The sequence below is a fragment of the Meriones unguiculatus genome, chromosome 16 (genome assembly GCF_030254825.1).
Source record: "Meriones unguiculatus strain TT.TT164.6M chromosome 16, Bangor_MerUng_6.1, whole genome shotgun sequence".
In the NCBI taxonomy this organism is placed as follows: Eukaryota; Metazoa; Chordata; class Mammalia; order Rodentia; family Muridae; genus Meriones; species Meriones unguiculatus.
This window is the reverse complement of record NC_083363.1, coordinates 49,942,537-49,965,912: the sequence shown is the minus strand read 5'-3', so window position 1 is coordinate 49,965,912 and position 23,376 is coordinate 49,942,537.

Below are 23,376 nucleotides of genomic sequence, written 5' to 3'. Positions count from 1 at the left end.
GGCTTTTTATTTTCTTGAATTCATGTTTTTATTAATTACAGTTTATTCACTTTGTATCCCAGCTGTACCCCATTCCCTATTACCCTTGTAATTCCACCCATGCCCCTCCCTCAGTCCACTGATAGGGTTCGTCCTATTCCCCTTCCATCTCACCCCAACTTATCAGGTCTCATCAGGATTGTCTTTCATAGGCTTCCTCTGTGACCTGGAAAGGCTACATGTAGCCACCCCCACACACACTTCAGGGGGAGTTGATCAAAGAGCCGCCACTGAGTTCATGTCAGAGATAACTCCCGTTCCCCTTACTAGGGTACCCACTTGATAGCTTAACAAAGAACACCCTTATGACACTTCTCAAGGTTCAAAACACTGCAGAAGAGGGATCAGAAAGAATGTAAAAGCACAGAACTAGGAAGAAGAGACTCAAGGTGATATCTTATGGGTAAGATATGGCCAGAAACAGACACAGCGTACATCAGACTGAACAAGTAAACCTTTGGTTATAGAAGGAGGGTCATTGGGACTGGTTTCTGTAAAATAGGAAGTGATAGAGCTACTGAACTTTACAACTATACCCACATGAATAAGCCTTGATGAAGTCCATTGAATAATAAAGTACAAACAAGACAAAGCAAAAGACTTGAATGCAGGATGTGTTCGGGGAGTCTAGGAGGATGTTTCAGGAGAAAAGGGGATGCTGAACATGGTCATAATGTATTGTGTATATTGTAATCTCAAAAGAATAACATAAACATTTTAGGTGACAACAGTTAATAATAATAAATTGCAATTTTAAAAGTACCAATCTATGATTAAGTATTGCTTAATGCCATGGAGAAAGTAATAAGATCAACAGCAATCTTTAAAGTGAACAATTGATATATTTAAATTCAAGCTATGATACCACCATCTTAAAAATATATGTATGCATGTAATCTTAGATTTTCTACCAAACCTACTTTATTTAGGGTTCTTAGACACTTTTACCTCCCTTCCATCCCCCCTCCCCACCTCCAAAACCTTAGGTAGGAGATTAGTAGGGAAAAGGGCTTTAGTGAACCTTTATTGACTTTCTGCTGATTAGGGTGCTTGGGTCCTTAAAGGATTATCAGACTCAGTTGTCAGGATACCAATAGTCCAGTCCAAAGGCCAACACAAATCAGCAACACAAAATCATCAGAAGTCTCAAGAACCAGCTGTATTGCCCAGAGAAGCTCTCTGGAATATTTCTCTCTGTGAAGTCAACTGTTGAAGCACAAAGATTAGTAAATGAATGTTGATTCAAAAGTAGATGTCTCAAAAATAAATAGATGTCTCAAAGTGTGTGAGCCTTAAGCCTTGGTATTTAACATGTATGATAAATATCTACTATTTAAAGCTAGAAACATGTGTCTAGGGGTATACCTCAGTAGCATATAGCTTTCCTAATATATACAACATGCACCAAAAACAAAAACAAATTCTGGAAATTCAGATATAAATAACAAAATATGTATTTTAAAGCTAATCAATGTAATCAGGATCTTATTTAAAATTTCACTTAACAATGAGGTTTATGGACATTTCATCAAATTGGTAAATGAAGACATACTTCATTTCTATAATAAGTTGCATGTATTTTGTTCTACATCCTATTTAATTAGTTCTTCAATGAGTGTGTCTATTGCTTCCAAAGTAAGCAGCATGTTGATAGCTGGTAACTGCATTTGCATTTGTTTTTTTTAACATCTTTTGGCAACTCAGTTCTCTGAGTCAGAAGAAACAGTTGTGTATTTGCTGATTGAAGTTCAAATTGGCACAAATATTTTGGATGACAATTTATAAATATGTATCAAATGATTTTAAAAATAAATTTTCCATATTTAATTCAATCATTCTTTTCAACAAACTTATTCTGTAGAAAATAAAAGAATATGTAAAAGTCATTAAAAATAACAAGAACCAATCAAGTGAAAAGAAAGTCAACAAAATGGAAAAAAAATAGATTTTTACAATGGATGAAGGACTAACATTTAGAATAAATAATTTAAAATTCTAAATACCAAAACTATTTAACCAATATATGAGCTAATAAGTACACAGTTTCTTCTCAGAAGATAGAATATTAAAAAAAAAATCAGTGTGAAAAATTGAACAACGCTCTTAGCTATCATGGAAATAAAAATTGAAATACATCAAAATTCCATGTGAATCCAATTGTTATAGCAAAAAATCATAAAAAAAGTTGTCTAGGAAGGGGACATATTGGGTAAACTGCTTTTCAAAATCAAATTCCTAGAACATATATAAAGGTGCAAGAAAAGAACCAATTTCATAAAATTGTCCTTTGGCCTTCCCATGTAGTCTGTGGCATACATCCCATTCATACATAATATACACAAATACATACACACTAAGGTATTTTAAGAAAGAGAAAAAATTAACAACAAATATTGATGGAGGCATACGGATACAAAAAATATTTACTTTTTAATTCATTTTTGAGGTTATATAATTACCTCATTTCAACCCCCCTTTTCTCCCTCCAAAACCTTCCATAAGCTCTTCCTTTCATGCTTTCAAATTCATGTTTTCTTTTTTAATTAGTTGTTCATAAATATATATGTGTACACTCATATATATTCCTAAATATGTAACTACAACCTGTTCAGTATATTTGTTGGTATGTTTGATATTAGATAACCATTGGTGGATACTATACCCTGGGGAAAACTATTTCTCCAACTCTCCTCTCAGCATTGCTTACTTGTTGGTAGTTCTCTGTGTAAGGCTTTCCCCTGTCCACTGCGGTTGTCCTTGTTCAGCCTTTGTTTAGGCAGCTATGATTTGTGGGTATAGCTTCGGACATTCCTAGAAGACACAATCTCACATCAAATTCACTTAACTCTTAACAGATTTTCTACTCTGCTTCTCAATGTCCTCTGATCTGTAGGTGATAAAGTATATTGTACATGTCTCCATTGCGACTGGCCTGCAAAACTCTGAATTTTGATGTTTTTTTTGTAATGGTCACCAATTACTGAAAAGAAAAGTTTCCTATATAAGATATAAAAATAAAAAACTGAAAGAACCATAGGATCTAGAAGCCACACTCTTTAGTGCATATATAAAAGATATTAAAATATATGTCTAACAGTCTGTTAGTTTTTCTTTTCTTTTTTTCTTACTGATGTGCCTGGCAACAGCCACTTAAGAAATATTTTGCCTCATGGTTTAGGAGGAAATGGAGTCTATCATGGGGAACAGTCATAGGGTATGTTTCATTTTGTGAGAAATAACCACTTTTCCAAAGTGGCTATAATATTTTTTTCCTATCAAAACATTAAGTATTAAGCATTTTGTGGCATTAGTGTGGCATATCTTGTCTTATTGCATAGGCAATCAGGACGCACAAAAAGGAAAAAGTTGGTGCTTATATTTCTTCTCTCTTCCCTTTTATTCATTCAGTGGACCCAACACACAGGATAGGATCATTCACATTCATGTAATTCTTTTTATCTGAGTTAAACCTCACTGAAAACAGCACACAGGTAGAACCAGAAGAGTGTCCCTTAGGCAATTCTAAATCCTGTCATAGCAAGGCATAGATTATTACAATATTTAAATCCCTCATGTAGTATTATACATACTTCATTTGAATTTGTACAAACTCAAGGTAAGGTGATAGGTGATAGGTTCAGACAATGGCATATGGTTCGTCTCTAGAAGGAAATAAGCTCCAGGTCATGAAAAGACATAGAGAAAGTTTAAATTAGATTATTAAACAAATCAAGACACTGCGAAAAGACTGTAGATGTTATTATTTCAGGTATCTGACATTATGAAACAACCATGAAGATAATGAGTAATCTCTCTTGTGGCTGTAGGTAAGACTCAGTGAGACACTGAAATTGCTCTGCATGATGCTCTCATGATGAATGCAAGTTGTCATGTATTTGTTTACATCAACTGAATGTCCTGTGACAGAGAAGGATGCCCATATATATTTTAGATTTGGAATGATTAGGAACAAAAGTAATATTGATCCATCAGCGGTAAATACTGAGGATATTGGTAATAGGCAAATATATGCATATGTAAAGCATTGGTTATGTCTGAAGTCACTGCATTTCCCTCTAAATTTTCGTACAAATATTGTAGGAGAATAATGTTTTGGGTCTATGAGATGACTTATCCTGATCACCCAAATTTAATTTCTAGGAATCATGGTGGAAACAGACGAGTGACTCCCAAATATTGTCCTCTGACCTTCATGGATATGTACCATTGCAAGTATATGCACAAAAATTTAAAACTGCAACTTAAGAAAACATTAAAAATAACAATGCCTTGTGCTATAAATACCGCTCTCTAAGGGATTATGCCAGAGAGGCTAGATCTAAAAAGAAGCTGAGATCCACAAACAAACATTGGGAGGAGCATAGGGAGCCTGTGGAATAGTAGGAGGAAAGATATCAGGACCTAGAGGTGATAGAAACCCCACCAGAATACCAACAGAGACAACTAACCGGGGCCCACGGGTGCTTGCAGAGACTTAAGCACCAATAAGGACCATGAACGGACTGGACCTGCGCCCCATAGTCATATGTAGCCAACGGGCAGCTCGGTCTTCATGTGGGTGTCCTAGTAAGGGGAAAGGACGGTGTCTCTGACATGGTCTCAGTTGAATGCTTTTCAATCACTTCCCCTTGGCAGGGCTGCCTTGTGAAAAGAGGAAGTGAAAGAGGGAAATGTTCAATCTTGATTTGACCTGGGCTAGTGGGGAGGTGCTCCCCTTTTCTGAGGAGTAAAAGAGTGGGGATAGGGAGAAGACTAAGGGGGGGGGAGGACCAGAAGAAGGAGAGGAGGGAGGAATGGGCTATGATTGGGACATAAAGTGAATAACGAAATAAATAAAATATCTTATTATATGTATAGACAAATCCAAATTTACATGTTCAGGAGATAATATTAACATTATTTATATGTCTGTGTGTATAAAAATACAAGTATTTGATTTTAAATAAATATGGAAAATATTATGTCTGATTGATAGCTATTTAATTCAATTGTATTAAACATCTATTTCAGGGTAGAAAAGAGTGAAAAGTAAATATCTATGGTTGTACATTTTAAATATTACATTATATTTTTAATGATTTTGCAATGGGGTTTCATATGACAGTGTGGATTGTTAGGTGGATGTGCTCATATTATCAGCATATTTGTGGTCAAAGAATGACTTATAATAGTCTCTCATTCCGGTATGTGAGTCCAAGGAATCAAACTGAGTCAGCTCTACCAACTGAGCTGTCTTGCTGGACCTATGATTCCACTTGTTCCCAAAGATAATATTTTTAATTATAAAATAAAGTAATTATGTGTGCAGAGATTTTAATTAGTAAGGAATGTGATCAGAGCAGCAATGAATAGAACAAAAAGTACTCATTTCGTATTTCTTTCTAAACCATGCTTGGAATTATTGCAAAGATAAATGGAAGAGAAAAGATGCTTTTGTATTTATATCACATATTGAGATTCTCCTTGTTTTGTGATTTGTGTAAAATTATTGCAAACTTCTTGGAAAGACTGATGCCATTAGGGGTTTGATAACATTTCATTAGCTTAAGATATACCTGAACATCAAAAAGAGTAAAAGAGCTCTAACAATAAGGAGAGAGATGAAAACAGGATCTGTTATGATTGGCCTCCCAGACATGGACAAACCTGGGAGTGCTAATTTTCACATGTAGACCATGAAAGGAATGGTGGAGTGTGAACAGTCACATCAATATTTGGACGTGCAGATTTACACACTGTATACAGAAAGTCCAGAAACAGAGGTAATAGTCAGGGATGGTGGCCCTCTCACAGTCTTTTCTGGATACTGCACCATTGCACTGCACTTTTAGGTTGGGGATTAAAATTAGTGTAGCACACAATCCTTACAAACTCCTCCAGCTAATTAATGGAAATTAATGGGAAAAAAAATACTCTAAGAGTAACCCTCTTTAACTCAGCTGAAGCAAGTGAAAATTGGATTCTCACATCTGAAGTTTTTGTTTTCCTATCACTATTGTCTTGTAATAGTAGTATGTATAACTTTACAGAAAAGGGCGTGAGTGAATGTCAGGAGTGTTTGGGTGATCAAACTTTTGTTTGAATATTAAAAAAATACAAAACTAAGATAAATAAATAAAACTAGGAAGAAGTAAAACTATTTCTCATTTTAGGTGCCTAGAAATATTGGACACATTTATAGTACTGCTTAGTTGTTGGGGGTGGGGAGGCAACTAACTTTCAAATCTGAATTTTTAAAAAATGTCCTAAAGATTCTATTCGTATTTAAATGTGATTGATCTGTAAAAAATGGAGAATCTTTTTTTAAAAATTAAAACAAGAGGCTGGAGAAATGGCTCAACTAATAAAAGTACTTCCAGCAAAAGACCCATGTTCATTCCCCAGCATGAACAAGTGGTTCACAACTACCTATAATTCCATTTCCGGGGGATCTGTTGCCCTCTTCTGGCCTTGCAGACACTGCTTGCAAGTGCTGCACAAAAAGGAAAAGCAAACATGCAATCATACACTAAAACATAATAGCCAGATTTAAAATAATATATCCATGAACCGAAACGTTTTGATGAGAAAATATTAGTGTTCTAGGAACAAGTGCAGCCATAATTTGTCCCACTGACGTTTCTCATTCAGTGCTTCGGTCTGAAAGAATGGTATAAGTTAATGATGGAGAATGAGAAAAGCTCAGCTATGAACTCCCTCAGTGCTGAGTCCCTCTAATGTCCTAGTCTATTCCTTTATTTGTTTTATATAAAGAACTATGTTTTATTTGCAAAAGTCTACTCATTTGCACAAATGCAATTTTCTCTTGATATTCCCCCCAAATTGTCTTTTAAAATTACATTTTGCTTTCAGCAGTCAGCAACATGGTCTGCTACAAACTGGCTTTCAGTAAGTTGCTATTGGACTAAGATTATCTGGTTTTCAAAGGAGGCGTTGAGAGCATCGAAGACAGCAGATTCAATGGCAGAGACTGAAATCTTACTAGAATGACTCAGTCATGTATTACATGTGCAAATAAAAGTTAGACCAATTCCCTGCTAGACCCTGATAGTATTTAGGAAAGGATTGCCTAGAACACCTTGAAGCTGCATGAAATATGGTTGTTCTAAGGAGATTTGTTACAAAATGTCACCACATCATTCATAGCATATTACCCATTAACATATTGCCAGAGGAGCAAGAAGTAAAGCAGCAATAAATGCAGTGATATAATATTGATGTATGATGTCAAAATATATTGTTTAGCTTTATTATAGAAACCAAGCCAAAATTCTCAATATATTGAAAATTCAATTTAAAATTCTACCCATAATGTTTAAGTTGCAAATAGATGATGGAATAACATAATATATTCCAGCTTTTATAAATAAGTTGCTGAAATTTTCATTAGGATTTTGCACATGAGCTGTGGCATTTACCAGGAGTAACCCTCTACTCTGAACAATCTTGAGGGGAAATATTTAGGACTATTGTGAGTACACTGCTGCTTTTCCAGATTCAAGGAAGGAGGGATGTTGACTTACTCTATGACTAAAGTCAATACATCATTGCTTACTCTGTCAGAACTATTTCTTATGTCATTGTACTGTAGCTATGGCTGGTTTGTATGAGGTGGTAAGACGTTCTATCAGGCTATTTGCATTTGAGTCTAACGATACCAAGGTACATCTTAAACTAAATGCATTCTTTAGTAAGCAAACAGTAGTAATGCAAATACATCATCACAGATTTCATTAGTGATGTGGTTTTCTCATCCTTGTGTAATGACCATCACCTCATTAAGGGGTTACAAACAAAAACAAAGCACGTGTTCTTTTGGATGATTTTGCTGGAATTGTGATTATGACAATCACTGAAGTATTAATATATTAGTTCTAAGTAGAGATTTCTACTCTTTAATCTGTACAAACATTCATTGAAAAATGTCTTGACCGTGTATGTGTGGCCTTTGTATTCTTTCAGATGTATATATATATATATATATGTACAAAATTTATAGCAACTGAATTTTAACAGAATTTTAATTTATTTTGCTGCCAGGTTACTTAGCACGTACACAGTTCGCACTGGTAATTGTATCTTCAGTTATGCACGTTTATTCAAGTGCATCATATATTGTAAAGTGTTTTCTAAAGTATTTATGAGAAATCTATATTTTGAGATAAGCAAATAGTAATTCGTTAATAATTTCTGAAGATCAAATCACGTAAAAATAATACAGTTGGAAACATAAAAATTGGTTAGGAATAAGTTAATTATATTAAGGAGGTAGTCCAGCCTTTTTCTAGAACAAGTAGTCTTTTGTTTAAATAGAGATATATAAATTCTAAGACTAAATAGAAATTTTAAGTCTAGAGGTCATAGTGCACAAGTTAGTGATGCCATTTTGTCCATTTCTGTTTATCCCGTGCTAATGTCCTGCTTTCACTCTAAATGTATAGCCCTCACGACTCCCTGGTTGTTCACTGCCTGCTACAGTTTCACATCTATAAAACATAATTTTTCTAAAACTGTCCATGTAGATTTGCCCTGTGAAATAACTTGTGAATATAATGTATAATGGCCAAATGAGTTTGGTAATAAATGATGCAGCATCAATTCATGTAGATTCAAAATACTGAATGCCGTATTTATAGCTGTGAAAAAGTCTAGGGGACATTGTGCTTTCTACTTTATTTTGTGAAGCAAAGTTGCATTTTTGTTTGGAAAGATAATTTCATGTGGTTCAAAGCAAGGGCAGCGAGAGAGAAAGAAAAAAGGTGAATTAAGATAATTATACATACTCAAGAGGCAATAAAGGCTTCTCAAGAAAGGGCTGCACATGCTGTTTTTAAGTAGAAAATTTTCAAAATTATTTTTATCATAGAAAATGCTCCCTAAAATTTTATAAAATGTTCTCCTAAATTATTTTAAGCATTATTTAGGCTAAGGATGTTGTTCATGTTTCCAAGGTTAAAATTAAAATAGTCAATATTTCAAATGATAACACCATTACTGATTGAACATCATTAGTTAGTTCTATATTCCATTTTTACATTTATAAAATAAGCATTTTTACATTTATAAAATAAGATCTCTCTGACTGACATAATTTTCTGTAGTAAATTTTAAACAAGAGAAATTGTCTTGCCAGCTATCATTAAACTTTGAGGAAAATATCTGGGTCTGCTGTATATACTTTAGGTGACAATCCAAAGAGTTGACTTTATCATTCTCCTTTTGTATTTTCTTAAAACTATTTCAATCATTTATGGCCATAGGTTCCATGTTTCTTTGGGGTACGATACTTTGCTGGAGTTAGGCTCTGTCATCACTGTTTTAGAGCTTGTTTGATTTTCAAATCTTAGGTCCCTGGCTCCACCATTTTTGATAATTGAGCTAACCTGTCACAAAAAAATTCTAAACATTTTTTTGTCCAACAAAACAAATCAAGGATTAAAAAAATAGGCAAGATAAATGAAATGTCATTTTATACCCATCAGAATGGCCAAGATTAAAAACTCAAGTGACTACACATGCTGGAGAGGTTATAGAGAAAGGGGAACCCTCCTCCATTGCTGGTGGGAATGTAAACTGGTACAACAACTTTGGAAGTCAATCTGGCGCTTTCTCAGACAATTAGGAATAGTGCTTCCTGAAGACCCAGCAATACCACTGCTAGGTATATACCCAAAATTTGCTCAAGAACACAACAAGGACATTTGATCAACCATGTTTGTAACAGCTTTATTTGTAATAGCCAGAACCTGGAAACAACCCAGATGTCCATCAACGGAAGAATGGATACAGAAATTGTGGTATTTTTACACAATGGAATACTACTCAGCAATCAAAAAAGAGGAAATCATGAAATTTGCAGGCAAATGGTGGGATCCAGAAAAGATCATTCTGAGTGAAGTATCCCAGAAGGAGAAAGACAAACATGGGATATACTCACTTATATAGACCTACAAGATATGATAAACCTAATGAAATCTATACATCTAAAGAAGATAATCAAGAAAGCAGACATGGGATAAGATGATCAATCCTCTTTTAGAAAGACAGATGGGATGTGCATTGGACATATGAAAGGAGTCAACCTCAGAAGGCATCTGAAAGACTCTACCTAGCAGTGTTTCAAAGCAGATACTAAGAAGAATAACCAAACCTTCGGCAGAGTACAGGAAATCATAGGAAAGAAAGGGAGTTAGTATGGTGTGGAAAGGATAGGAGTTCCACAAGGACCAAATATATCTGGGCACAGGGTCTTTTCTGAGATAGACACTCAACCAAGGACTATGTATGGATATAACCTAGAACCTCTGCTTGGATGTGGACTGTGGTAGCTCAGTAACCAATTGGTTTCCCATAGTAAGGGGAACAAGAACTATTTCTGACAGGAACTCAATGGCAGGCTCTTTGACCTCCCCACCCCCCAAGGGAGGATCAGTACTGTTAAGCCACAGTGGAGGACATTGCAGCCATTTCTGAAGATTCCTGATAAAACAGGGTCAGATGAAAAGGGAGGAGGTCCTCCCCTATCAGTGGACTGGGAAAGGGGCAGGGAGGAGATGAGGGAGGGAGGGAAGGACTGGGAGGGAATGAGGGAGTGGGATACAGCTGTGATACAGAGTTAACAAAATATAACTAATAAGAAAAATAAAATTAAAAAAAAAACAAATAAAGTTGCTACAAACAAACAAAAAAAAAAGAAGAGTAAAACTCCATTTACTTTTACCCAGTATATGCAATAAAGATGCATAGAATGGTAGCAGGAGAGAGAAGAAGAAGAAAGAAAGTGGTGATAAACAATGCATAAGTACATAAATGAATACCTTTGGAAAGATAACATAACACACACACACACACACACACAAGGCTCCATACAGCACAGACTTGTTGTTTGGGATGGAGTAAACTGAAATGGTAAGGCATGCAATTTCTTGTGGAACATGAGTAGCTTGCCATGGAGAACTTTCACTTGAAGCATGTACCTCCAGAAGCATATTTTAACATTCCACTTTCTTCTTGTTTTTGAAATGCCAGCTACCTATTTTTCATCTAAGATAGATAAGATGTGCTTCTTACTTTAAAGAATATCTTTCCAGTATTCTAATATGATACATAATATTTGTAATATTCTCTGCTAGAATTATAAATGAAAGTGCTTTTATAGCTAATCACTCATATTCCACTATCAATTATTTGTAAGGTTACAGTCTGGACGTAGGTCTAATTGTGGCACCAGTTGGAGGTTTCAGTGAGGTTTGTAATGGCTTACTCCTTCCTGAATTTTCTCAGGCATCTTTGATTCTATGTGATCTATGGTTGCATTTGGGTTTACAGATCACTGAGAAATAATCCACAGAACTATGATCATCAAGTGTGACTTCTGAATTCTCATCTAATAGGCTTTTGATCAATATTATTTTTTCTGGAAATAAACAGTAACAGTGTACTGGCTTCTTGTACAGATCCAATGTCAATCCTCATTAGCATGGAGAAAAAACACTTGTCTAAATAAATAAATCTAGAATTAGTTGGATTAGTCTTGCTTAGAGAATTGAACTTCTACTTTTTACCTATAATTTCCTTGTGTGATTTGGACTGTTGCCCAGTCTTTGTTTGGCTCATAAATAATTTACAGTTGTTTTTAAGTTAAATCCTAGGGTTATGTTAGATCACAGTTTTTATGCTGTACTTTAAAGCAAGACATCTGCTTCGTAATATATTCTCAATCACCAAAAGTGTAAAGGAAATTGTTAGGTTTCTTTTATTTCTGACTCATTACCTTGATGAGAGCAGTTATGCAGAACTGGGAGAAATGCCTTACAAGGGATATAGCACTGAATGCAGCTGAAGTAATGAAACATGTAGTAAACAAGAGACTTGGTTGCACAATAGCACTTATGGGTATTATTCAGCACCTTTCTTCTTAGTTCAATGTCAAGAGGAGCTCAACAAGGGTTGCTCTCCTTTTATCTACTGTTTTGTGTACCCTGCAGAATAATAAAGCATTTATCACTTCTGGCATGATGATTCCTTAGGTAGTAGAGACAAGAGTATAGTGCTCCTCGGTAAAGGTGCCGTTCCTTAGTTACAAATTCAATGCATCTCTATTCGCATGTACTGGGCTTTTTCCTAAGATGTTTTGAACCAGTAATATTTCCTTGAGACACATAACCTAACTGTCTAAAGCATGTCTCATGAAGTACCTGTTTAGGTCTCTATCTCTGTCTCCCCTTGCTTCTCATCCCTTGGGGCATAGTGTGTCAAAAAACAGCTAATTGTGATTCTAAGAATATAATGTTACCTGGGTGGGACGGCACACATCTTTTTTTTCAGCATTCGGGGAGGCAGAGGCAGGCAGATTGCTGTGAGTTCAAGGCTAGCCTGGTCTATAAAAAAAAAGTTCAGGACAGCCAAGGATAAACAGAGAAACCAGCTTGGTCTACAAAGTGAGTCCAGGACAGCCAAGGCTACACAGAGAAACCCTGTCTTGAAAGGAAGAAAGGAAGAAAGAAAGAAAGAAAGAAAGAAAGAAGGAAGGAAGGAAGGAAGGAAGGAAGGAAGGAAGGAAGGAAGGACTGGGACATGGAGACATGTTAGCCAAATAAACAAAGTACTTTATGTTTTTGTTTTTGTTTTTTTAATTACATTTTGAGTCCTTGGTTGATACTTGATTTTCCAGAAAGAAGATAATCATTTGTCACTTGAGTTTTTGATCTTGGTCATTCTGACGGCTGTAAAGTAAAATCTCAGGGTCATTTTGATTTGCATTTCCCTGATGACTAAGGACATTGAGCATTTCTTTAAGTGTTTCTCTACTATTCAATATTCTTCTACAGAGAATTCTCTGTTTAGCTCTGTACCTGATTTTTGAATTGGATTACTTGTTTTGTTGCTTTTTAACTTCTTTAGTTCTTTATATATTATTGATATTAGCCCTCTGTCAAATATAGGGTTGGTGAGAATCCTTTCCCAGTCTGTAGGCTGTCGTTTTGTTCTGACAACAGTATCTTTTGCTTTATGGAAGCTTTTCAGTCTCATGAGGTCCCATTTATTGATTTTTGCTCTTAAAGACTGTACTGTTGGTGTTCTGTTCAGGAAGTTTTCTCCTGTGCCAATGAGTTCTAGGCTATTCCCCACTTTTTCTTCTCAAGTGACAACACCTGCTGGAGAGGATTCGGAGAAAGGGAAACCTTCCTCCATTGCTGGAGTGGGAATGTAAACTTGTATAACCACTCTGGAAATTAATCTGGCACTTTCTCAGACATTTAGAAATAACACTTCCTCAAGATCCAGCTATACCACTCCTAGGCATACATGCAAAATATGCTCAAGTACACAATAAGGACAATTTGCTCAACCATGTTCGTAGCAGCTTTATTCATAATAGTCAGAACCTGGAAACAACCCAGATGCCCCTCAACTGAAGAATGGATACAGAAATTGTGGTATATTTACACAATGAATACTACTCAGAAATTAAAAGCAAGGAAATCATGAAATTTGCAGGCAAATGGTGGGGGAGATCATCTTGATGTAGGTATCCCAGAAGCAGAAAGACACACATGGTATATATTCACTTGTAAGTGAATATTAGACATATACTATAGGATAAACATACTAAAATCTAAACACCTAAAGAAGCTAAGCAAGAAGGAATATTCTGGGTATGATGACCAATCCTCACTTACAAAGGCAAATGGGATGGACATGAGAAGACTGAGAAAACAGGGAACAGGACAGGAGCCTACCACAGAGGGCCTCTGAAAGACTCTACCCAGCAGGGTATCAAAGCAGATGCTGAGACTCATAGCCAAACTTTCACCAGATTGCAAGGAATCTTATGAAAGAAGGGAAGATAGAAAGACCTGGAGGGGACAGGAGCTCCACAAGGAGAGCAACAGGACCAACAATCTGAGCCAAAGGGTTTTGTTTTTTTTTTAAGACTGATATTCCAACCATGGACCATGCATGAAGGTAGCCTAGACCCACTGCACAGAAGTAGCCCATGACAGCTCAGTCTCCAAGTGGGTTCCCAATAAGAGGAACAGGGACTTTTTCTGACATGAACTCATTGGCTGGCTCTTTGATCACCTCCCTCTGAGTGTGGGGGGGTGAGCAGCCTTACCAGACCACAGAGGAAGACAATGCAGCCAGTCCTGATGAGACCTGATAGGCTAGGGTGAGATGGAGAGGGAGGAGGACTTCCTCTTTCAGTGGACTTGGAGAAGGGCATGGGAGGAGAGGAGGGTGAGAGGGTGGGATTGGGAAGGAATGAGGGAGGAGGCTACAGCTTGGATACAAAGTGAATGAACTGTAATTAATATTAAAAAATAAAATTTAAAATTTAAAAGAATTTGTTTATGCATTATTTAAGGAGATTTGTGTAGCTTCTTTTCTTTCCCTTTTCATTTATATCAACCTAGTCAACAATATCATTTAGCCGGAAATTTTTTTTCAATGTTTTCATTCTTACCAGTTATCACCTTTAATATATAGATATATTTGAATTATTTGTGTAAATATATACACACATACATATATACATATATAAAATCCTACTTCCCAAAGGTTTCTATTGATTTCAGAATAAAATATAATTATTTTACACTAAAGAGTTATAAACTAACAGGTCTAATTTGCTTCTGAATGTCTCCTTCCAAAATCAAATATATGGTACCTTACATTGATCATCTGTTTCAAGGAGATATTCCTCTCCTCAGCCAAGTGAATGTTTTTTGCGATGGAATCCCAGTCCCACTGTCTTCTCTGTGATTCTGCGACACTGATGGCAACCAACATGGAAGTAAAATGGCTCCTCTTGATTGCCATTTCCTCAAACTGGACTTTCTTGGCCAATCAATGTTCCTACGTCATGGAGATGTCAAACCAAACCACTCAGTACAATCTCCAGAAACTCCATCACTCTCAATTTCTTTTCCCCATGCTTCCTCATCTTTTAATTTATAGTTTATTTTCCTAGAGGTGTACTTTCTAAAAAAAACAAAAAAAAACCTCATATGAGAAATCATTTCTAGTCTTCCAGCCTAAGGCATTAACTCTTACTTTCTTTCATTGTGTGGTTTCAATGTGACTGTACTGCATAGGCTCATCTCCTTAGCTAGTGTCACAGTTTGGGAAAGTTGTAGACACTTTAGGAGGTGGGCTTTCTTGCTAGAAGTGCATCTCTGGGGGTAGAGGAGCAGAGGGACAGGCTTTGATAGTTTGTATCCTGTTGCTATTTCCTGCCTCTTCTCTGTTTCCTGATTGCAGAGAGAGTGACCTGTTGCGTCATGTTCCTACCATCAAAGCTTCCCCAAGATGACAGGCTGTATCCTTTCTTAAACTGTGAGCCACAAAAATGTCTCAGACCTTCCTTAAATTTCTCATTGTCAAGTATTTGATCACAATAACAAGCCAAGAAAATCAATGTATGGTATCTTCCTCATTCTGTCTCTTGACCTGTCCAATGACCTTTGAATTGGCTTTCTTTTTTTCAGCTGAGCATGTATGTTACTATCCACCACCTACCTCTGAGCCGAATTTAATAAATTTGATGTATTGCCTTATCTATGTTTGGATGTTCTTGGTAAATACGTTTTTTTTTTTTAATTTGTTGACAAATTTCTTGCATGACAAACAAGGAGAGTAGAACAGAAGATTTATCTGTGATTCCTGCTAGTTTATTTGTAAAACTTAGGTGAATGTGCAACAGGGGATAAATGTTCCAAAGAAATCTATGTTTTGCAATTAAAAGAAAGATTTTATCCACAGATTCAGTAACCATCATTATTTCCCTTAACCATTTATTTTATTTTATTTTTTTTTTCAGGAAAGCTCCACTAACATTTCTGCAAAATATATCCCCATGTTTTACCCAGCCTTGTCAGCTGCTGTTTTCAAATTCATTTAGGGGAGCAAATGATTCTGGTGCCATAGTGAAGAACTTGTATACCAATCTTACAGACCGTGCTTACATTTTTTTCTCATAGATCACATCATTACTTTTCTTTTTATAACATTCCAGTTGGAAAAGAATTAGAATGTACCTGCCAGAGGCCATTCCTGAAGTACAAGATGATTAAGTTCTTCCCATGCTATCTTTCCCTTAAAACCCATAAGAGAAGAAAGGTTGTGGAACAATGAACCCCATACTGAAAATACTGATCTGTGATTTTGCGTGCTGTAATCGAAAGGACTTTTGGAAAACATAAGCTGCATCACACATGCCATGATATATAAAAAAAGGCACTGTACAAAAAAGTGTGTTCATTAATTCTGATACATCTTCAGAATTTCAGTAGGCTGGCTAGCAACAGACTCAAAAGTAGCCACAGTGTTGCTGTGCCCCATTCACAAAGCCTCAAAAGACCTCAGACCACACCAGGAGTCAGAAATCATCTGCAAAAGCAAAGAACCTTGATTTCAGGCTTAAGCTCGGACTCCCAGCATGAGCTGACACAGCAGTCAGAGGCCAGGAGCCCCTAGCCTAGAAAGAAGGTGATTTTTATAGGGTGTTTAGCAAAGGGAAGGGGCTTCCAGACTTGGCGGTTACATGATTGGGTGAGATTTAGCAAGAGCAGGCTTCATACATACTGATTGGCTAAAGGCAAATTGGAATAACGATTTTGGCAACCACAAGGAAAACACATAATTTTTTTTAGCAATCATAAGGACAACAGTCATTTCGACCTCTTTCCTGATTAACTGGTGTCAGGATGGGCTCACTGTGTCTTCTGGAATGTTATGGTTTCTTGCAAGTACCAACACGTTTTTCAGGTTCTGGGGGTGAAAGCTGGGTCAATTACAAGATGGAGGCTACTACCAAAATGACGTCTGATGGGCTCAGATTCTTCAGGGTAAATTCTAGTTTTGAATAAGCAGAGTCATGACACAAACATACAAACAAACAAACAAACTGATGTCTGATGTGTGCCCTTTGTACATAGACAGGAAAAGGCCAGCGTCTCAGTCAATCAGGCCAGAGAAACCTGCTTATTCATGCAAGGGCTACCTTTAACTGGAATAGTAGCAACCACCTGAAGGAGAGAGACAGCATGTCTTCAGGGCTATTCACTTCAAAAACAATATCAGAGAGCCTTGAGAATAACATTTGTCTTTCTCCTTCTGGGATATTTCACTCAGAATGATCTTTTCTAGATCCCACCATTTGCCTGCAAATTTCATGATTTCCTCCTTTTTGATTGCTGAGTAGTATTCCATTGTATAAAAATACCACAATTTCTGTACCCATTCCAGCGTTGATGGACATCTGGGTTGTTTCCAGGTTCTGGCTATTACAAATAGAGCTGCTATAAACATGATTGAGCAAGTGTCCTTTTTGTGTACTTGAACAAACTTTGGGTATATACCTAGCAGTGGTATAGCTGGGTCTGGAGGAAGCACTATTCCTATTTGTCTTAGAAAGCGCCAGATATCTTTCCAGAGTGGTTGTACCAGTTTACATTCCCACCAGCAGTGGAGGAGGGTTCCCCTTTCTCCACATCCTCTCCAGCATGTGTTATCGCTTGAGTTTTTCATCTTGGCCATTCTGATGGGTGTCAGGTGATATCTCATGGGATATACTCACTTATATAGATCTATAAGATATGATAAACATAATGAAATCTATACACCTAAAAAAGATAATCAATTGAGTGGACATGGGGTAAGATGATCAATCCTCATTTAGAAAGACAGATGGGATGTGCATTGAACGTATGACAGGAGTCTACTGAGCGCATCTGAAAGACTCTAACTAGCAGTGTTTTCAAAGCAAAGACTCATGACCAAACCTTTGGCAGAGTACAGGGAATCATAAGAAAGAAGGGGAGTTAGTCTGATGGGGAAAGGATAGGAGCTCCACAAGGACCAAATATATCTGGGCACAGGGTCTTTTCTGAGACTGACATTCAACCAAGGACCATGTATGGATATAACCTAGAACCTCCACTCAGATGTAGCCTGTGGTAGCTCAGTAACCAATTGGTTTCCCAAAGTGAGGGGAACAGGGACTATTTCTAACAGGAACTCAATGACTGGCTCTTTGGTCTCCCCACCCCCGAAGGGAGGAGCAGTCCTGTTAGGCCACAGAGGAGGGCTTTGCAGCCAGTCCTGAAGATACCTGATAAAACAGGATCAGATGAATGGGGAGGAGGTCCCCCCTATCAGTGGACTTGGAAAGGGGCACGATGGAGATGAGGGAGGGAGGGAGGGACTGGGAGGGAATAAGGGATCGGGACATGGCTGGGATACAGAGTTAATAAAATGTAACTGATAAAAATAAATAAATAAATAAATAAATAAAATAAAATATTCATAAAAAAAACAACAACAAAAAAAAAGAGAGAATAACATTTGTCACAATCAATATCTCAATCAAGTTGCCACATAAATCTTATAAATACACTCAAATTTTTATCCCTCCAATTTTTAAAAATTCAGTTCCCTTTTAGAACTATCCTGAAGCATGAAGACTGAAGCATGGGGATTTTACAGTTATATTAGTTCAATCATATGTACACATATATATATATGATTTACAAATATGTGTTTCTAGACATCTTTATTTAGATATAGATACTTCGAATTCTATATTCTACTTCCCATACATTATCTTGTAAACAAAGCAAGGAAAATGCAAACATTTAAGAGACATTTAATGCCAAGGCTAAATGACAAAATTTGATGTTATTTTACCATTTGAATATGTATATATTTTAAGGTTCAAAATGCATCTACCTATGATTACTGTATCTTAATTCATCATTCTTATTGAATTTTCAGTCTTTTTTTTTTTTTAATAGCTGGTTGTCTGATCATCTCCTCCTGAGGGTTGCAGCCTTGCCAAGCCACAGAGGAAGACAATGCAACCAGTCCTGATGAGACCTGCCTGATGAGGGTCAGATAGAGGGGAGGAAGACATCCCCTATCAGTGGACTAGTGGAGGGCCACCGGGGGGAAAGAGGGAGGGAAGGTGGTATTGGGAGGAGACGAGGGAGAGGGCCACAGCTGGGATACAAAGTCAATAAACTCTAATAAATAATAAATAAAAAATCTAAAATTCATTTTGAGTGTTGTGCGTCTTTCACTTGATCTAGTAAAAAATTGGTAACCTAAAATTTTATGAGTGCTTACAAAACTTAATACTGTTGACTTGTTAATTTTAATACTAAATGAATCTTTCTTTTAAATTTCTTTAAGAGACATTTTTACAGGACGTTGTTATTTTATATTTTAGACATTCTTCCTGTTATTTTATTGCACCATCTTCTGTAGATAAAGCATTCCTACTCTCATTTATTTTGTACCAGAAGAAAGATATTTTTATTTCAGTGGGTGAAATGTATCCCATCAATACACGCTGAAGTATACACAACATACTTACATTCTACATTCAACTATAATTTCAATTGAGAAAGATGTTATTAATTTGCCCACAGTTCAGAAATATTTTACTACAACAAACTATTTTTATATGTCTAAAATTAGGTGTGCTATGAAGCATTTAAGAGAGAACACAGAGTACAGATATATCTATATCTATATAGATATAGTATGTATATGAAAACATATCTGATCACATCATAATTATAATACATCTTTTTTCTCTCTGATCTAGAGTCTGAAGTGGCATTCCTTAAAGCTGCTAATTTGCTGTCAAACTCATACCCTACATAAGCTAATACACTTCCCTGCATTTTCTGGGGGAATATTACTATTTCTACCTAATCATCAGTGAAACAATAAATCTTCCAAAGTTACAGAACTAAGAACAGGATGGAAATAGGCTTGCTGAAATAATGCCACACTCTGATTTGACAAATTCTACTTTCCTTGAAATATGGCCTCCTTTCTTTCTCCCCCTCAAAAGTAGACATATTTTAAACTACAACTACCTATACTGATAAATGCATTGAGAAATATGGGTGATGATATCAATTTAGTGTCCTATATATTAATGAATTAATATCCGTATGTTAAACAGCATGGTGAGGTTGTCATGAATTTTAAGCATTGCCCTGCATAGAGCATGTCTTATGCTAGATTATCAGTTTTATCCCAATTGTCTGACAGTTATAAATTATTTCCAGACTACAGTAACTAAAATGACTCTAATCCACTTTAAAATTAATGGATTCTATTCTATTGAGTAGATTTATGCTCAGTGAAGAACTAATATGATGGCAAAATTTTATTAATGCAAACCAAAGTAGTAGGAATATCAGAAGGGAGACAGATAAAGTTATAGTATATTTGGCAGTTCTTAATAGATTCTACCATTCCATAACGAATTGTTTAAAAAAAAAAGCTGAGAGTAATATTCTTATTATCCCAGTCATTTCAACTATTGGCTTGTATCTATCTCCATGTCTCCATTATATTTTTTGTCATAGAAATGATTTGAAGTCTAATCATTCAAAAAGTCTGAACAACCGCTGTATGGAAAATGAGGTACGGATTTGTGACCACTAAATATCTACAGAATTGTGGACCAGTCACAGAACTTCTCTGGACCATACCAATTAAAATTGCATTTTTTTTAAATTGCTCTAAAATGAACAATCTAACAAATTAGACTTACATTTCTGAAGGTTTTAAAAATTCTTCTGATAGTGCAGCATACTCCAAAAGTCTGTAAAATACAGGATTTTTCAGTTATTTATACTCTGTCTTTTGTTAGCCTATTAATTGTATGTATCAAGCCTTTATGAGGAGATTTTTACCCTGCTCATTACCAGCATCCTGAATCAAATGCATAAAGTAGGAAACCTTTAGGACATAACTATTTGGTAACACAGTAGATAAAAAAAAAAAAAACAAAAAAAAAACAAAAAAAAATGTAGCTCTAAGTCAGAATTACTTTATCTCAGAATAAACTATGCTCTCAATATTCTTCAAGATATTTTTATTAAACAATGCAAGCTATAAGCACTCAATCAAAATATTTCCTCATGTACTCAATGACGAAGTGGAAAAAGGAAAATGAGTAATGAATAATGTTGTTCGGATTTGGGGGTTATCTATCACCAACAACAATTATGATAATTTAAGTGAAATAGTCACTGTTCTGTTGCTATGAAGACACCCCTCGACTAAGGCAACCCTTGTAAAAGAAAGTAGTTAGTTGGCAGCTTGCTTATAATTTCAGAGGCATGGTCCATTATCATCCTGGCAGCGGGCAGGCATGGTTCTGGAGAAGTAGCTGAAAGGTACATCATGATCTACAAGTAGAAATGGGGAATATCCTTGGCATGGGTTTTTAAAACTTCAAAGCCCTTGAGCTTGTTTGGAGGTTCTAGCAGGAGAGCATAGCTACTCTTATATCCTTGACCAAGGACCAGTCCTCAGGGAAGTTTGTCCTCTCCTACCACACATGGGTCAGTAAGGGAGGAAGGGGGTACCCGCCTAGGCAGCCAGATCAACTGAATCAACCCTGGTATCAATGCCAGGGAGACAAATGTTACAACCATATCACCCTCACATGCCTCAGAAGTTAAGAGCAATGGCTGTTCTTCCAAAGGTCCTGAGTTCAATTTCCAACAACCACATGGTGGCTCATAGCCATCTCGGTGCCTTTTTTTTTATAATAAATAAATAATTCTTAAAAACAAAACAAAGCAAAAAAACCTCTCAAAGCCCACCCCTAGTGACACATTTCCTCCAACAAGGAGACAACTATTTCCTTCTGAAATAGTTGCCACTCCCTCAAATATATGTGCCTATGAGAGTCATTTTTATTCTAACCTCCACACAAATAAACAGGTATTATGGAGAATGTGTACAAACAGATATATGGCATACTGTCAGCACACACAGTGAAAGGGAGATAATCAGTAGCTACCCTTATTCCTGCTTCTTCAGGAATCTGCAGTATTTTTTTTTTCTTTCTGCTTAAACAAGCAGATGAACTTCATTCTAGAAAAAGTGAGTTCCAACCTGAATACAGCTTCCTAAATTGCCTCCAAGATTGCCACATTACTAACAGAGGTCTGTTATTTGATACTCAAAGCCTCACTTCACAGTGTGCCCCAAATAAATCAAGGTCACTTCCAATAGAAAATGAAAGGGAAGGCAGAAAAGAGTCTTCACCAAGATTCCAGAGCAGGGTGATAAGTATTTGCGTTTTTCTGCATGTCAGCCTCCAGCTAGGCCAACATGATTAGTTGAAGATGCTGCCTCTTTCCACTGTATGGCTTTGGCTTCTTTGTCAAAACTCAGGTATCTGTAGGTCTATGGATTTATTTCTGGATCTTCGATTGGATTCCATTGTTCCACCTGACTGTTCTAAGCCATTTTTACTACTGTTGCTCTATAGTGCAACTTGAAATCAGGGATGGAGATACCTGCAGAAGATCTTTTATTCTATAGGATGGTTTTAGCTATCTCAGGTTTTGCTTTTGTTTTGGGTTTTGTTTTTCCATATGAAATTGAGAAGTGTTCTTTCAAGGCTTGTAAATAATTGTGTTGGTGTTTTCATGTCAATTGCATTGAATCTGTAAATTGCTCTTTGTAGGATGGCCAGTTTTACTATATGGCAAACCTGAAGGGACCTGAAAGTCTAGGGTCAGTCAGTAGGGAAGGAGGACTTCCCTTATCAGTGCACTTGGGGGAGCAATATATTAGGAAAAGAGAGGGATGGAGGGACCAGGAGGAGATGAAAGACGGGGCTACAACTGGGATACAAAGTGAATAAATTGTAAATAATAATAATAACAGTAAAAACAAATCTCACTCAAATGGCACAGCTTTTCCCATGAAGACTATGTGTGTAGATAAGGTGGTGAAGAGAGCAGATTTAAACCCACACATCTATATAAGAATATTTTGTGCGAGTTCTGATTCTTTCTAGACGAGCACTGTTATAATTGAGATTGATTTCATTTGCAAATAGACAGCATATATTTTAACTCATTAAACACAAGTGACACCATTCCTGCTTATTTCAAGTTAACATAAATTAAAAACAAAACACTTTATCACAGCTGAAAAAAAAAATTCCAGAGCAGTTGTTTTCAACCTGTGGTTTGCAAAACCTTTGGGGGATAGGAGTCAAATGACCCTTTCACAGGGGTCACCTAAGGCAAGATATTTGCATTACAATTTTTAACAATAAAATTACAGTTATGAAGTAGGAACAAAAATAATTTTATGGTAGGGGACCACCACAACATGAAGAATTATATTAAAGTGTCATAGCCCTAGGAAGATTGAGAACCACTGTTCCAGAGGAAGTGGTTAAATAAAAACATACAATTCATATCCTAATTTCTGTTCAGAGCATGCTTACATTTTCTCACTAGACAGACACAAAACAAATGAATC